Consider the following 17,875-nt stretch of genomic DNA (forward strand, 5'->3'; position numbering starts at 1 on the left):
GAATAATTGCAGTCTCCCTTGTACTATATTACTTTTCCATTTTTATTTTTATTTTAATGATCCAGGTGTTAATTAGTCTTCTATGGTTAGTAATTTCAAAACTTTCCTGAAACTGGCATAATTATATGTGATGTTTTATTTTCTTCTAGCATACCAAAGTATCTGAGACACTGCCCTTCATATCAGTATGCCAAAATTAATAATGGATTTGGTCTGAATTCTTGTATTTCCATCAACCGAATGCTCTTCTGAAATATGCTCAGCACTAAGCAAAAGGGGAGAACACACACACACACACACACACACACACACAATCTTCTTTTCTCAAGCTAACAATAAGATGTGCCTTTGAAACAAAATTTAAAAAAAGCATGAAGATTGAGACAAACTATTCACTATGTACTTCCCACGCTGCTCTCTGATTCTCATTGGTAGCACTTATAACCTTGTATTGCCATTGCGTGCTAGTCTGTTTAGTCCACCATAAATTTCTTAAGGGCAAGGCCTATGACATATGCATTCTTGCAGTCTCAGTTCCCGGGACAATACTGGTATATGGTTGAGTCCCAAGAATATAATTAAGCACCAAATAATATAATGCAAGATTCCTCTTTCAGGAGCTCAGAAGAAAGGGAAAACTGGAAGGATTAAAATTTAATAGTGAAGGCTTTTGGAGGAGAAAAGACATAGAGTGGGCATTGCCTGGTCATGTACTTGACATTGAACTTTGGGCAGGAGCATGAATAAGCACTGTAGAAGGAGGTCTACACATGGGACAAGAAAAGACATAGAGTGGGCATTGCCTGGTCATGTACTTGACATTGAACTTTGGGCAAGAGAATGAATAAGCACTGTAGAAGGAGGTCTACACAAGGGACATGTTAAGTGGGGAATGAGGAAATGGGCTTGTTTTAGAGAGTAACTGGAAGATGGGAATTCAGCATAACCAGAATGAGGAAGAGTCTGGAATCTAGGAGAAGAACTTCATAGCTGATAAAATAGGAAGTGCAGACCCAGATAACTTTGTTAGTGGGTATGTGACATAATTTGTAATTAAAATTTTAGCCTGACCAATGTCCCTAAGTTAGGGGTTGACAAACTGTGGCCCGCATGCCAAATCCATCTCACAGCATGCTTCTGTAGAGCCCTCAAGTGAAGACTTTTAAAAATTTATTTTATTTATTTTTATACATCTGGGGAAAGAGAAAATCCCAGGCAGCCTCCACCCCTGGGATCAAGCCCAATGGAGGGCTTGATCTCACAACCTTGAGATCATCATGATCTGAGCTGAAATCAAGAGTCAGATGCATAACCCACTGAGCCATCCAGGCACTCCAAGGCTTTTATTTTAAACATTAAAGAATCATTAAAAAACGAAGTATAATATTCCACAGTGATGTTTTGTGGCCCTCAGAGCCTAAAATATTTACTATCTGGCCATTTTGGATAAAACGTTCTGGTCCCTGCATGGGAAAATGATAGGAAATGATAAGTAAAGACAATGAAATAAAGGATCTTCTTGAATGTGTAGGGAAGGAAAGACAGTGGTTACTAATAAATTTCTCCAATTGAGCAGCTAGTTTATTTCTCATTCTTACAAAATTTTGGGACTCAGGCTCTTATAATCTTGTGTCCCTCACATGCCATAGGATTCCATTATTATTGCATCCAAATAGTGAAAAGAGAAATAGAGTGACAGACATACCTTCTTCGTAAAAACCTTGGTTTTGTAGTGACTCCCATCCCTTCCATTTATTTTCTATTGACAGTGGCTCTTTATGTGTTCTAAACTAAAAATAGAAGATTTGGGGAGTTGAACTTCCTGTCTGAGTGGCCCCTTTCCAGTCATAGATCGGTGGTATGGCCACTTGCTCTGTGTTAGCCATTTCTGCTAGAGTGAGGGGTGGTTGTGGTAATGAACTCAGCTGCAAAGTGTTTGTTTTACATAATAATGGAACCAGAATCCATATAGTGATATATAGATAAAGCCTACATATACAGATATATATATGATGTATATATGTGTGTGTATACACACACACACACACACACACACACACACAAACATGCACACACATAAGAGGAGGCAATGAATCAAGGGTGGTTGGAGTCTAAAGACTGATCTTTCTTACTTGCTTCTTTCTGAATTTTTCAATTTTGTCCTACAACTCCTGGCTCTTTGGTCCAGTTATGATATTGAGCAGGATGTTGCTCTTTCTAATGTACTTTTATTTTCTTACCTGTCAAATGAGGATTATCTGACTCTTGGCTTTGTAGTGAGGGTTAGTCCTTTGAAGTCTTTAGGTCATCTGACATATACTAAATGCTCAATTAAAGATGTCTGCTACTGCTGTTGTTTTCAGTTAGTGTTGTTATTCTCTTGAAATATCCTAAGAAATGTTTATGGAGTTTAATAACAGCTGACTATGGATTGATGAAAGAGAGACATAAAGCACAATGACCTCAAACTTTTGTCTTGTATAATGCGATAATGCATCCAGGGAAGATGTGAAGAGCTGGTTTGCAGGGTAAATTTAAAATAGGTGCCCATTGGCAAGCAAAAGCAGTGATAAAAATAATTCCTGCACCTATATGCTCCTCAGGGACTCAGGAATTTAATGGTTGCAAATCAAATATAAAGCATCATAGAAAAACATTGCAGGATAAGGAATCATTATTCCTCCGGTGGTATATTAGAATAGGACTAAGCATCATTCCTTTTGCTGAGACTATTGAAGTGCATGTTTTATATACCCATGTACACATGCTCTCTCTCTCTCACACACACACACACACACACACACACATACATTTTCCACAAGTAAGGTTCATGTTCTTTGTGGAAAATTATAAAAATTACTAAAAAATTAAACAAATTATTCTTCTCTGAGAGGTTGTTGAACAGTGATAAAGTCCTCATGTCTGTATTGTTTCTGACTCACGTCCTAAAGCTCCTGAGCTTTGGTCATTACTGTGATTATCCTCTAGTCAAGTAACATGTCCTTGATGCTATTTGCAAATACCCTCTCTCTGTGCTTTCTTGATAGTCTTGTTTAATATACAGTTTTAGAAGCATGTTGATTAAAGGACAGCAGGCATTTGGCCTTCGTTTCATATAAGTAAGCCAGTATATCCCTTGACAAACTTAAGGCTGTCATTTAGTTATCTTCCACATACAGTGTCTCTTCTGGGAATGTTCCTTAAATGGATGCTGTCTTGGTCAAAACAAAACAAAGCAAAACACCTCAGAAGTGAATTTCAAAAACAAGTGTGGACTGGTTTTAGACAAAGGTGCTTCCTGGACCTATTTTTAAAGCCAAGGAAGAATCTAAGTCTGCTATTTGCTTGTTTGTAAATAAGATCCGATAGCCCTTGATCCCTTCCTGCTTACTGCCTGAGCAACTTTGCTTTATTCTACAGACTTTTTCATAAAGAGTTTAATTCATACTAGCATGATGCCTTGTTTTCGCCAGTTCTGATTGCTGGCCTGGGCTATGGCTCTAGAGACCATCATTTTGCAAACTCGTTACTGTGCTTTGGCTGCCTCTCCTGTGAGAAGGTTACTCTTGGATTGTTTTTTACTATGCATCCCCCATGTAAACCATATAGGCACAGCTGAATCCTCAGTTAACACATGCCATTGAGTGGAGTGTCCTGCTAGACTTGGAAGACAAGTACAGCCACTGGCACATCCCAGCTATAGCTAAGGCAGACATCCTACAAAAGCTGTACTAGTATATGGGAATCTATTTTCCATCATCCCCAAACAATGTTTCATAATATAAACAGTGATTTAAATGCATCTGATTTCTTTTGCTACAGCACCAACAACTTGTGCTCTTACTCACCCACTTCCTCTGAAATAGTCATGCCCTCTGGCCCCCAACATACCTATGCATGGCTCTTCTTCCTTTAACAAGCATTCGTTGACTGCATACTATAGTCTAATAATTTGATATAGTGGTAGGCAAAAATATCAGTGAAAGTTGTTTTTTGTTTTATTTTCTTTTGTTTTACTTGCTTTAGATTTGTTATAGCTTTCAAGCCCACAGAGTTCTATAGTATTAGCCATGGCAATGAGTGGAGAAATTGGTCCTTCTATATGATTGCACCAACCTCGAAGTTGAATATGTTGCTGTTCAATCCACAGTCTTTGCTTCCCCCTGATCCTTTACCCCTAATGCCATACTTCACTCCTTTGCAGTTACCATGTGTATGTCCATTTCCTCTACCTCATGTTGAAAGTCATCCTGCATCTTACTCAACATTATGATAATTCTTCTACAACTAGACAGTTAAAACTTTCATTTATACACAACGACTGCTCAATAACTATTTGTTAATGAATTCAGAATTCATCTTGTAGAAATCCTATTCCTGGTTCTTTACACTAAAGAAATGAAGGCTTTATGTTAACACAAAAATTTGCACACATATTTTTATTACAGAATTTTTCATAATTATAAAAACTGAAATCACAACCCAGATGTCTTTTAATGGGTAAATGTATAAATAAATAGTGGTACATCTATATATTGGAATACTATTCAGCTAGAAAAACAACAAAGTGTTCATAAAAGCAACAATTTAGATGAATCTCAAAGTATTATGCTGAATGAAACAAGTTAGTCTCAAAAGGTTGCACACTTTATGATAACATGACATTCTTGAAAGGACAAGACTGTAGTAATGGAAAACAGGTCACTTGTTGCCAGCAATTAGGGGAGAATTTTACTTTAATGTACAAGAAAACTTTTTTGCTTTATTCAACCACTCTGATTGTGGTGATCATTACACAAATTTATATATGTCCCAAAATTCTTATAACTGGACACAAATATATCAATTTTACTGTATATAAATTAAAAAATAAAATAAAAATCATGCTCTGTGAACTACTAAACCATTATTTTTTAAAAGATTTTTATTTATTTATTTCAGAGGAGGGGAGAGAGAGAGAGTGTGTGTGTGTGTGTGTGTGTGTGTGTGCAGAAGTGGGGGGAGGGGCAAAAGGAGAGGGAGAAACAGACTCCCTGTTGAGCAGGGAGCCTGATGCAGGGCTCCATCCCAGGACTCAGGGATTGTGACCTGAGCTGAAGGCTGATGCCTAACCAACTGAGCCACCCAGGTACCCCCATACACCATTATTAATACTCCTTGCTAACTTACATCACATCTGAACTTTAGGTCAGTGTTCTTAAACTTGACTGGTCATCAGAAATATCCAGGCCTTTCATTAACTGTAAAGACCCCCAAGACTTTCTACTGAGGATATTGATTCAATAGATCTGATCAAAGTCTAAGAATCGGTACAAGAGCTTAAGTGATTTGGGGGACTGAGAAAGTTTGAGAAATTGTCCAGATCAGTGGTTGCAGACTTCACAGAACACCAGAATCAACTGAGAAGATGTAGTAGGGTCTGAAATGGACCCACAAATTGGCATTATTAGCAAGGACCTCAGGAAAATATAATTCAGGTGGTTTGTGGGACAGACTTTAAGAAATGCCACTGTAAATTGGACAGCCACATGCAGAAAAATGAAATTGGACCATTTCCTTACACCACACACAAAAATAGACTCAAAATGGATGAAGGACCTCAATGTACGAAAGGAATCCATCAAAATCCTTGAGGAGAACACGGGCAGCAACCTCTTCGACCTCTGCCGCAGCAACATCTTCCTAGGAACAACGCAAAAGGCAAGGGAAGCAAGGGAAAAAATGAACTACTGGGATTTCATCAAGATCAAAAGCTTTTGCACAGCAAAGGAAACAGTTAACAAAACCAAAAGACAACTGACAGAATGGGAGAAGATATTTGCAAACGACATATCAGATAAAGGACTAGTGTCCAGAATCTATAAAGAACTTAGCAAACTCAATACCCAAAGAACAAATAATCCAATCAAGAAATGGGCAGAAGACATGGACAGACATTTCTGCAAAGAAGACATCCAGATGGCGAACAGACACATGAAAAAGTGCTCCATATCACTCGGCATCAGGGAAATACAAATCAAAACCACAATGAGATATCACCTCACACCAGTCAGAATGGCTAAAATCAACAAGTCAGGAAATGACAGATGCTGGCGAGGATGCGGAGAAAGGGGAACCCTTCTACACTGTTGGTGGGAATGCAAGCTGGTGCAGCCACTCTGGAAAACAGCATGGAGGTTCCTCAAAATGTTGAAAATAGAACTGCCCTATGACCCAGCAATTGCACTATTGGGTATTTACCCTAAAGATACAAATGTAGTGATCCAAAGGGACACATGCACCTGAATGTTTATAGCAGCAATGTCCACAATAGCCAAACTATGGAAAGAACCTAGATGTCCATCAACAGATGAATGGATCAAGAAGATGTGGTATATATACACAATGGAATACTATGCAGCCATCAAAAGAAATGAAATCTTGCCATTTGCAACAACATGGATGGAACTAGAGCGTATCATGCTTAGCGAAATAAGTCAAGCAGAGAAAGACAACTATCATATGATCTCCCTGATATGAGGAAGTGGTGATGCAACATGGAGGCTTAAGTGGGTAGAAGAAGAATAAATGAAACAAGATGGGATTGGGAGGGAGACAAACCATAAGTGACTCTTAATCTCACAAAACAAACTGAGGGTTGCCGGGGGGAGGGGGTTTGGGAGAAGGGGGTGGGATTATGGACATTGGGGAGGGTATGTGCTTTGTTGAGTGCTGTGAAGTGTGTAAACCTGGTGATTCACAGACCTGTACCCCTGGGGATAAAAATATATGTTTATAAAAAATAAAAAATTAAAAAAAAATAAAAAAATAAAAAGTAGATGAAAGACAAAAAAAAAAAAAAAAAAAAAAAACCTGTAACAAAAATATTAAAAAAAAAAAAAAAATAAATAAATAAATAAATAAATAAATAAAATCTTGAAAAAAAAAAAAAAAAAAAAGAAATGCCACTGTAGCTCAAAACTATGAAGTGAATGTCAAACTCAGATGGTTCTTTTGTGTCCACTCAGTAATTCTAAACGTCCTTGATTCGCTTCCCCTTCCATTCTCCAGCATAGGCATTCATACCACACCAGCCCCCTCAAATTCTCGACCTCACTCTCCCAGTAGTTAGTTGAACCTTGCCTTTTTCACCTAGAAAAACAGTATTTTTAGGGGGCGCCTGGGTGGCTCAGTGGGTTAAGCTGCTGCCTTCGGCTCAGGTCATGATCTCAGGGTCCTGGGATCGAGTCCCGCATCGGGTTCTCTGCTCAGCAGGGAGCCTGCTTCCCTCTCTCTCTCTGCCTGCCTCTCTGCCTACTTGTGATTTCTCTCTGTCAAATAAATAAATGGAAAATCTTAAAAAAAAAAAACAGTATTTTTAGATGTGCTCTCCTTCAAATTCCTCTTCTTATACTTTGAAATATAGAATTGCATCTAATTTCATTCTCTTTTTCAGTGCCCGAGGAAAAGGTATGTCTCACCTGCAAAGGTTACATATCTCTGCTTCTGTGCTCTTGATCTGAGTGCCTCATGACCTTCTGCTCCCTCTCTCCTGCATTTCCAATTTTTCTTTCTGTACTGGTTCCTTCCACACAGCCTGTGAATGTGCTTGTCACCTCCATCTTATACTAGAAGCTCTCCTTTGACTTAGAATATCCTTTTTATTGCTCACCCCTTCTGTTTTTCTTCACAGCTAGAGTCCTCAGGTAGATCTCCTATTACAGTTTCCACTGAGTGCCTATCCTTCACTTGTCACTTCACAGTCATCAGGCTTTTACCTTCAACCTTGCACTAAGATGTCACAGGTGAAAATATGCCAATAACCTCCTAGATACCGAAGCCTCTGGACTAATCCAGTCTTCTTCTGATTTGATCTTGTCAGGCCCTCCTTTCTTATTAAAAAGTAGACCTTTTCTGTTCTCCTCCTAATTTTCTGACCATTTCGTCTAAGTTTCCTTTCCTGGCTCATAATTCTTTATGCTTCAATGTCTGCTTTATCCAGGGGGTTCTGTTACTGGCCTTCATTTCTTTTCACCGATTTTTTCCCCCTCTGGGAAATCTCGTCTATGTCTATGACTTTAGTCATCATCTCTAGGCTCATGATTCCTGTAACTGTACCTCTGGTTAAGATCATAGGCCTGTAATTATAGGTGCCCAGTGTGTGTTTGTTGAGAGGATAGATGGGTGACTATAAGGCTGGATAACTGAGCTAATATCTATGAACTGGAGAAACACCACAGTTGAAAGAAATAGGTCACTGATTTCTGATTGCATGGGTTTGCTTATAAGCAGAGACAGGCTCTAAGTTGTTTATTTGCTTTCATCATTCCCTTTTTCATCACTTCCGGATGATTAGAATATGAAATTGTATTTATCTTAGAAGTTCCATGATAGAACAGGAAATCTTAATGAACACTGGACCACTTTGGGAAGACCAAGGATTCAGTGGACCTCTTCCTTTTTGTACTTTTTTTTTCCAGGGACCTGACTCTATTGTGCAAATTAATAACACACAAACAAGGGTCTGAATTATACTAAGGTAATGAATGGTAATACATGGACACCACTTCTTTGAAGCATCTGTGACAGCTAAGATTTTTGTGACAAACCTATTATTTTTTATTTCTTTTCAGCATAACAATTCATTATTTTTGCACCACACCCAGTGCTCCATGCAATATGTGCCCTCCTTAATACCCACCACCTGGCTCCCCCAACCTCCCACCCCCACCCCTTCAAAACCCTCAGATTGCTTTTCAGAGTCCATAGTCTCTCATGGTTCACGTCCCCTTCCAATTTCCCTCAACTCCCATCCCCTCTCCATCTCCCTATGACAAACCCATTTTTATTCATTCTCTTTATATCTCTCTATTTCTATCTCTTGCTATATTTCATTCTTTTTTCTCTCTTGCTATTATTCTTTCTTGTTCTCCTTTTCATTTAGTCACATACACTCACATAACTTAAAATATTGGGATACTTTATTAAATTAAAAGGTAAAAGGGGCTTTAGTGGGTTAAAGCCTCTGCTTTCTGCTCAGGTCATGATCCCAGGGTCCTGGGATGGAGACCTGCATCGGGCTCTCTGCTCACTGGGGAGCCTGCTTCCCTTTCTCTCTGCCTGCCTCTCTGCCTACTTGTGATCTCTGTCTGTCAAATAAATGAATAAAATCATTTTTAAAAAGGTAATAAGAGGTATGTTTAAAATATGAGCTCTAGGGGTGCTTGGGTGGCTCAGTTAAACATCTGCCTTTGGCTCAGGTCATGATCCCAGGGTCATGGGATCAAGCCCCACATCAGGCTTCTTGATCAACAGGGAGCCTGCTTTTCCCCCTCCCACGGCTACTCTCTTGCTTGTATTCTCTCTCTCTGAAGCAATCTCTCTCTCTGTGTCAAGTAAATAAATAAATAAATAGATAGATAAATAAATAAAATCTTTAAAAGAATAAATGAAATAAAATACAACAAAAGCATAGAGATTTTGGCATTTAAATATACAGCTAGAGAACAGACTTCTGACATCTGTAAGAAACCTCATGGCATCAAGCATTAATGAGATGACAACTGTTAGTGTAGATTCAAACTTAGTACCTTGAGCTGCTAGTGGGAATCTTGATTACTTCAAGTTTAGAAGTTGTAATTCCAAAAAGCACTGAATACAGTGCCTAATATGTAACTGATAATCAATAAATGTCAGTTCTGTTCTCCATTTCTTTTCACAAAAAGGTGTTATCTCTGCTTGAGACATTCTCTAGTAAACCACATAGCTCATCTCCATTAATGAAGAAAAAACCAAACTCTGTGTATAAAATATATTTTCTGTTCACTTTAGTCACTCTTCTTTCCTCTTTCAGTTTATGGTTTCCAATTTACCTGCCTTTACAGTCACCAAATGTTTCTATACTCTGTACACAGAATCACTCTTGGTCTCTTGCTGACCCAAGGCAAGCTGTCTGTTATCTCTGAATTCCTGCTTTCCTCATTGAAGTGAGGATGTATAGCATTACCACGTAGGAGCATTTGGAGGACTAACTGAGACTGAGCTGAAGGTGCACTTAACACAGTTTGGCAAATAAGGAACATTCCAAAAATGTTAAGTGCTCCTGTTGTGTTGTTTCAGACATCATATTTCTACTTATGGTTTAAGTCATTTGACTTCTAGAATGTTTTGAATCCTTGAGTATTTTGGGTTCTGGAATGTTTTGAATCCTTTAGTTATGTCTTAGAGCTATATCAATCCTCAGGGAGGCCTTTTCTGACTATTTCCTCTAAGTGGACCCCAGTGCCTTCCCATCCTAGCCACTCGCCTAACATGGAAGTGAGAGGGACCTGGAGGCACATCCTGGCTCTACCTAGTTTCAGCCAAATTCATTAACCTCTCGATGACTCAGGGTCCTAATCTGTTAAACAGATAATAATAGTACTTGTGTCATAGAGTTGTTGTGAGGGTAAAATTAGTTCATGTGAATAAAATTCTTCATGCAGTTTCTGGCACAAAATATATGTTAAGTGTTTGCTCTTTTTATGATTATAGTCATAGCACTTATTGGATTCTGAAATCATCTTGCTTAATTATAATTTTATAGTCTGTTTCACCCCCTCCAGAATAAAAAAGGATTCAACAGAAGAGGAAAGATCCATGCCTCATATTTCCTTGTTTACTGCTGTATCCCCAGAGGCTTGAACAGGGCTTGATGTACATCATGTTTTTGTTGAATGAATAGTGTATGCTATCAATCATCTAATTCCTAAGACCTGAAATTGTACACAGTAGGTTCTAAAAAATGTATTTGATGATGAAAGCCCAAATATCATTCATGATTTTTTTTTAAACCAAGTCATGCAGGTATTGCCTAGTGAGAAAATTGAGAGCTATAATTGCTGTTTGAATTGTGTGAATCCTTCAAGAAGATTCTGATCTCCCTCCATGCTTTAGTGAGTCAGTCAGGGTGCCTCTGTCTCACTTGATTTAGTTTGGTGACTTCCCTTGGATGGGAGCTATGAAAATAAATTACAAGAAGACTTCCCTCCCATGCATCCCAATTCAAAGAAAGTTCTTTACAGATTTAGTTCTAGAAAGGGAAATAAATTAGTGTTTCTTTTAACTTGGGGATCTGGGCTGAATTTTTCTGGTTGTTCAATGTAAATTCTAGAGAAAGAATATTGGGATTTTGGAAGTATATGTAGTTGATATGTTGGGAGCAGTGGAGTTAAAGTGGTTTCACAGCTGCTTTATTTCAGTGATTTCCCCAGCAAAACCTTTAAAACAAGGAGTGCAGAACTTTTGAGATTGGACTTAATGAAATAATAGGGGGATAAAGGAAAGATATAAAATGCATGGGAGAGTATATTAAAGAGATAAAGGGGCCTGAGGGGAAACTATGAATCTGGTAGCCCTTTCTAGAAGTCTATATATGGAGATACCTGGATAAAAATCTATCTACAAAAACTAAATATGTGATGACCACTATTTGCTAAAGCTACTTCTCTGAAATGGCTTCCCATTCTAATGTTTAGCAAAATAAAGTATGTATTATAAATCTTCCAACTTTTGTTGCATTTATCATAGTTCTCCAGAGAAATAGAACCAAGAGGATATATGTGGATATATATAAAAGTCTGGTAAGCCCTGAATTTGAAGGGTGAACCAGCAGACTAGAAACTCAGGGAAGGGATAGTGTTGCAGTTCAAGTCCTAAGGCTGTCTTCTGACAGAATTCCCTCTTTCTTGGTGAAGTCCTTCTTTTGCTCTGTTTAGGACTTCAGTCGAATGAGGTCCACCTACATTTTGAAGGGCAATCTGCATTACATAAAGTCTACCTACTTAAATGTCACTCTCATTCAAATCACCCTCAGGGAAACATAGAGAATAATGTTTGACCTCATTATAAAATTAAACATCACACTGAGCATGATCTGGCTCCTGTTTAGCTACCAACTTCATCTTAGACCACTTTTCTTCTTCAAACACACAGGCCTTCTTTCAGTTCCTCACAGACACAAATTCCTTCTTTCCACTTTAAGGTCTTCATAGGTACCATTCTCTCTGCTTGAAATGCCCTTCTACTCATTCATGACCTGAAAAGCCCTCTCCCATCCTTTAGCCTCAGCTTAAATATCCTTTTTGTTAGTGGAGATATTTCTGAACTCTAGTCTCAACCAGACTTCCTTATTAGCATCTCTGTATCAAGCCATAGTTTCTTTCATTATACTCATCTTATTTATATGGCTTGACATAGTAGTAATTATTAATTCATTTTCTGTATCTCCCAGTTTCATGTCTGTTTTCCCTTTCAATTTGGATACTATGTGAGTTCATGGACCTGACTCATTGTGTTAACTCCATGTCAGTACACATGGTAGCTTCCAAATAAATGGAAGTTGAAAAAAATATTTCCCATATTAAGCTTAGAAGTCCAAAGAATCTTTTGAATCAGGAATAATTTGAAATACTTCCTTATACCTTTTGGTATCAAAGGCAAACATTTCTTCAGTTAAAGGAGATCTTAAAGCTTGATAGATACTTAACTTAAAAAGGCATGTTCTTAGATACTATGTCCTATGTGATTCAGTAGGTTAGGAAGTGAGATTAGAAATTTTTGCCTTGTAAAAAGTACCTCGGTGACTCTTGGGCTTTAGTTAATATACCAGCAGCTGAGAACTACCTATATTAGACCAAACTTTAACCTAACTCAGGGCTCTAACCCCTGATGATGGGAGCTCATTGTGTGCATATGCTGTTTATGTCATATTGACACACAAGATTAGACCCAATTCTAGACTAAGTGGAAACAGAAATCATGTTCTTTCAAATAACTAAAGACATCTTTCATGTCTACTATTACTTCATGTTAAAAAAAAATTACAGTTCTGTCAGTAATAATTACTTTTTCCTGGACTCTTAGCCTTCTCTGATGCTCTTGATTCTTTAGTAGATGGTCCCTCCAAAGTTGTTTATTAGAGACTCAACCAACACTCTTTCTCCGGACATATTTGTAGTATGGAAGATGATTAATTAAGATAGTGCAGTTCTATTCAAATATACCTCTGTTACTTGTTTCTCTTAACCTCTTCTATTTTACCTGTTCCTGAGCATGTAATGTTTTGAAATATCAGTCAAGTTTTATATTTTGAGAATTTCTGTTTCTGAGGTGATATCTCAAAGGAGAAATACTTTCTACCTCAAGGCTTTTTCCCAGTCTAGCCAGAAACAGTCTCAATTTTCTTAGTGTTATTAGATCTCAACTGACCAGTTCCTGGAGTGTATAGTTACTCTTGTGCTTAAAAAAATCATAATTGAAAGCCTAACCAACTCATATGAATAAGGAAAAACAAAAATGGCAAGACCATTTCTCCATCAGGACCCTGGTAAAAGGCTTAGTGAAAACATGCTGGACATCAAAGATTAAGTGGGATCCAGTTGGGTATTCTGGTTAGTAAGTGATGTAAGATTTGAAAAATAGGTTGGCATGAGATTGTGAAGGCTAAGCATTTAGATTTTATTTTAGAAGTAGTAGAGATCTAGGGTCTGGTGATGAGTTTTTATCAGAAGACTTACAGAATCAGTTTTTTAAAAATATTAAAGCAGCTGTGGAATAAAGGGTGAAATAAAATAAAAGAGATGGAGGATAAATAAACCAATCAAGGGGAGATAAGAAAGGTTAGGCTTTCTATACAACACAGATGAATCTTCCACCATGATATTGAGAAAAATATGCCAAACACAAAAGGGTGATATTCTACAACTCAATTTATAAGAAACTGAAAAGTAGGCAAAACATTAATAGTGATAGAATTCAGTGGTTACTTTTGCAGGGATGTAGTGACTGGGAGGCTCTGGTGGTGCTGATAACATATATTCTGGTCCAGGATGTAAAAACTCATCTAACTCTATAATTTAGTTATGTATACTTTACAATATGTAAAAATTCAAGAAGTCTATTCCCCAAAATGGGGATGAGGTTAGAGTGAAGGAAATTGGAATTGGAAAGCCAGAAGAAATCCTTTCCACAATACATCTTTTAGGAGAAAAAAGTCTAATGGAATGTATAGACATAGTGTGAAAAAATACTCAGCATCTCTCATCACCATGGAAATACAAATCAAAACCACAATGGGATATCACCTCATACCTGTCAGAATGGCTAAGTTCAAAACTCAAGAAACAAGTGTTGGTGAGGATATGGAAAAAAAGGAATGCTCGTGCACTGTTGGTGGGAATGCAAACTGGTGTAGCCATTCTGGAAGACAATATGAAGGCTGCTCAAAAAATTTGAAAAATAGGACTACTCTATGATCCAATAATTACACTATTGGTTATTTATGCAAAAAAATGCAAAAAAGCTAGTTCAAAGGGTTATATGCACCTCAATGTTTATTGCAACATTGCTTACAATAGCCAAGTTATGAAAGCAGCCCAAATGTCCATCAATAGATAAAAAGATAAAGAAGATGTGGTATATACAATGGATTATTATTGAGCCATGAAAAAGAATGAAATCTTGCAATCTACAACAGTATGGATGGATCTAGAGAGTAGGATGCTAAGTGAAATAAGTCAGTCAGAGAAAGACAAATACCATACGATTTCACTCATATGTTTACTTTAAGAAACAAAACAAATGAGCAAAGGAGAAAAAGAAAAAGAGAGAAAAGCCAAAAAGTAGACTTAACTATAGAGGACAAACCAGTGGTTACCAAAGGGACCACAGTGAGGGTAGGGATGAATGAAGTAGGTGATGGGTACTAAGAGTACCCTAATCTTATGTGGAGAAAGGGAAGCCCTCTTACACTGTTGGTGGGAATGCAAGTTGGTGCAGCCACTTTGGAAAACAGTGTGGAGAGTCCTTAAGAAATTAAAAATAGAGCTTCCCTATGACCCTGCCATTGCATTACTGGGTATTTACCCCAAAGACGCAGATGTAGTGAAAAGAAGGGCCATCTGTACCCCAATATTTATAGCAGCAATGGCCACGGTCGCCAAACTGTGGAAAGAACCAAGATGCTCTTCAGTGGACGAATGGATAAGAAAGATGTGGTCCATATACACTATGGAGTATTATGCCTCCATCAGAAAGAATGAATACCCAACTTTTGTAGCAACATGGACGGGACTGGAAGAGATTATGCTGAGTGAAATAAGTCAAGCAGAGAGAGTCAATTATCATATGGTTTCACTTATTTGTGGAACATAACAAATAACATGGAGGACATGGGGAGATGGGGAGGAGAAGGGAATTGAGGGAAATTGGAAGGGGAGATGAACCATGAGAGACTATGGCCTATGAAAAACAATCTGAGGGTTTCGAAGGGGCAGGGGTGGGAGGTTGGGGGAGCCAGGTGGTGGGTATTATGGAGGGCACATATTGCATGGAGCACTGGGTGTGGTGCATAAACAATGAATTCTGTTACACTGAAAAGAAAAAAAAAAGAAATAGATATTGCCAATATAAATAAATAAATAAATAAATAAAAAGAATACCCTAATCTTGATGATCACTGAGTAATATATGGAACTGTTGAATTACTATATTATACACTTGAAACTAATTTAACATTGCATGTTAATTATACTAGAACTAATTTTAAAAATGCTAAGGGACAATATTATATTGAATTCTCAATATTTTACATAAACATACTAGAAATGTGTTAAAAAAAAAACACACACACATGGTATAGCAATTTCTGTTCTTAAGGTGGTTTGTACCTGCAAAACTCACTGTGGTAGTCTCTAAATGTGACTGCTATCAACCTCTCCCATCCTATAAGTACGTAGGGTCCATGTGCCTCCACTTGAATCTGGGCTGCCTTTGCAATTCAATTTAATCCTTAAAACATGGAGGAAATGACACTGTGACAATTCCATGCTCCGCTATTAAGATCCCTGGAAACCTCTGCTTTATTTCTTGGGAAACTGTCCACCATGTTTTGAAGAACCTTGGGTTGGGCTGCCACATGCTGAGCCATCACGTGGAAAGACAAAGCTCTAAATGACCAGATGTTGAGTGTTTATGGATCTTCCAGTTCAGCTGCTGATAGAAGACAACCAAGGGAGTATCATGGGATGGTGTCACATGAAGCAAAAGAATCACAACTCAGCCAACCCTGCCCTGAATTCTTGGCTTTTGAGAAAAACCACATGGTTTTTGTTTTATGCTCCTAAGCTTCAGAGTAGTGTATTATAAAATAATAGATAACTACAACAGTTGCCTTTTAGAGTGGTGGCTCTCAGTAGAGAATGGGGGCATTTTTTTCCCATAGGGGACATTTGTCAACGTTTGGAGATATTTTTAATTGTCATAAATGAAGAGGCTGCTACTGACATCTACTGGGGAGAGGCCAAGGGCATTGTTGGACACCCTACACTGCACAGGGCAGCCCTTGCAACAAAGAATCATCTGACCCATAATATTTATAATGCCAAAATTGAGAACCTGATGTAGAGCAATGATTCATAATTTAGGTGGTACCCAGGAATTAGTCTTCAAAGCCATATTTCCTAAACTTCACTGATAACATTAATTACCTAGGATTCATGTTCATGTATATAAAATCTTAAAATCATTCTGGACCCTCAAAGTCAGAATCTCTAGGGAAGGAGCTTAGAAAGTTATATTTTTGCTTTCATGGAAGTTTGAAAAACACTGACCTAGCCCAGAATTTCTCAGATTTTAATGTGCATAGAAATAATCTGGCCATTGTTTAAAAATTTTAAATCAGGTTTATGTGGACTGGGATGAAGCCCCAAATAACTAAAGCAATCTTGGGAAAGAACAAACCTGATGGTATTGCAGTCCCAAATTTCTGACTTCTAACAAGCTCCTAGGTGATGCCTAAGCATTGCTTCTTGAACCACACTTTGATTAGCAGACTCTTAAGCAGTAGTTCTCAAACTTTTACGTGTATCAGAATAACCTAGAAGGCACATGCCCAGGTTTGATTCTGCAGGTCTAGGGTGTGGCCTGAGATTTTGTATATTCCTCAAGTTCCTAGATGACGCTAATGCTAGTAGTCTGAATCACACTTGAGAACCAATGCCCTAGATTATTATTTTGCACATCTAAGTGTACATAAAAATTTACCTCAGGCGACTGCAAAAATTGAAGGTTCTCAGAACCTCTCCCCACTCACCACTACATTTCTTCCTTCATTCTGGGCTTGGAACCAAATAATTTGCATTTTAATAAGTTGCCTCACCTGGGGTGATTCTAATATTAGTGGTATAGGACCATGGCTTATGAAACACTGTCCTAGGGGAACATATTAGAATATCTAGTGTTTATGGGAGGGGCCTGGGCAAATCACGGAAAAACACATTTAATTTTATAATTGGTTTGATTTGCTTCTGATTCCCATTTTTAATTTATTTTGAAATACCAAATAACATTGAAAAAGTAGAGACGATTTTTCTGCTTATGAAGGCTGCCATGGATTATATACTAGAACTGGAAGTACAGTTTTAGAAAGGGTGCTTTCTTCTTGTATAGTTTCCCAATTTTTTTTATAAAGATTTTATTTATTTATTTGACAGAGAGAAATCACAAGTAGATGGAGAGGCAGGCAGAGAGAGAGGGAGGGGGAAGCAGGCTCCCCGCTGAGCAGAGAGCTCAATGCGGGACTCGATTCCAGGACCCTGAGATCATGACCTGAGCCGAAGGCAGTGGCTTAACCCACTGAGCCACCCAGTCGCCCTAGTTTCCCAATTCCTTGTGAGTCCCTGCACTTTCCTTCTCTGTAGCAGCTGCAAGTTGTATGCTGCTGTCAACTTAAAGAGAAAACATCAATAGTAATGGCCACAGTTAAACTTTCTTGGATTTTTGCCATGTATTCGACATTACGTAAATACTTAGCAAAAGCTATCTAATGTAATACACCAGATAATCTCTTATGTATCTA

At 38.0% G+C, this 17,875-nt stretch overlaps 1 protein-coding gene across 2 annotated transcripts in view; it reads left to right on the forward strand.

Moving 5' to 3' along the window:
• GRM7 (glutamate metabotropic receptor 7) overlaps window positions 1-17,875 on the forward strand; it is a 911,662-nt gene that overhangs the window by 331,083 nt on the left and 562,704 nt on the right. The gene's annotated exons all lie outside the window — the stretch shown is intronic.

This window comes from Mustela putorius, unplaced genomic scaffold, assembly GCF_011764305.1.
Source record: "Mustela putorius furo isolate JIRA1106 unplaced genomic scaffold, ASM1176430v1.1 tig00003850_pilon_pilon_pilon, whole genome shotgun sequence".
NCBI classification, from domain to species: Eukaryota; Metazoa; Chordata; class Mammalia; order Carnivora; family Mustelidae; genus Mustela; species Mustela putorius.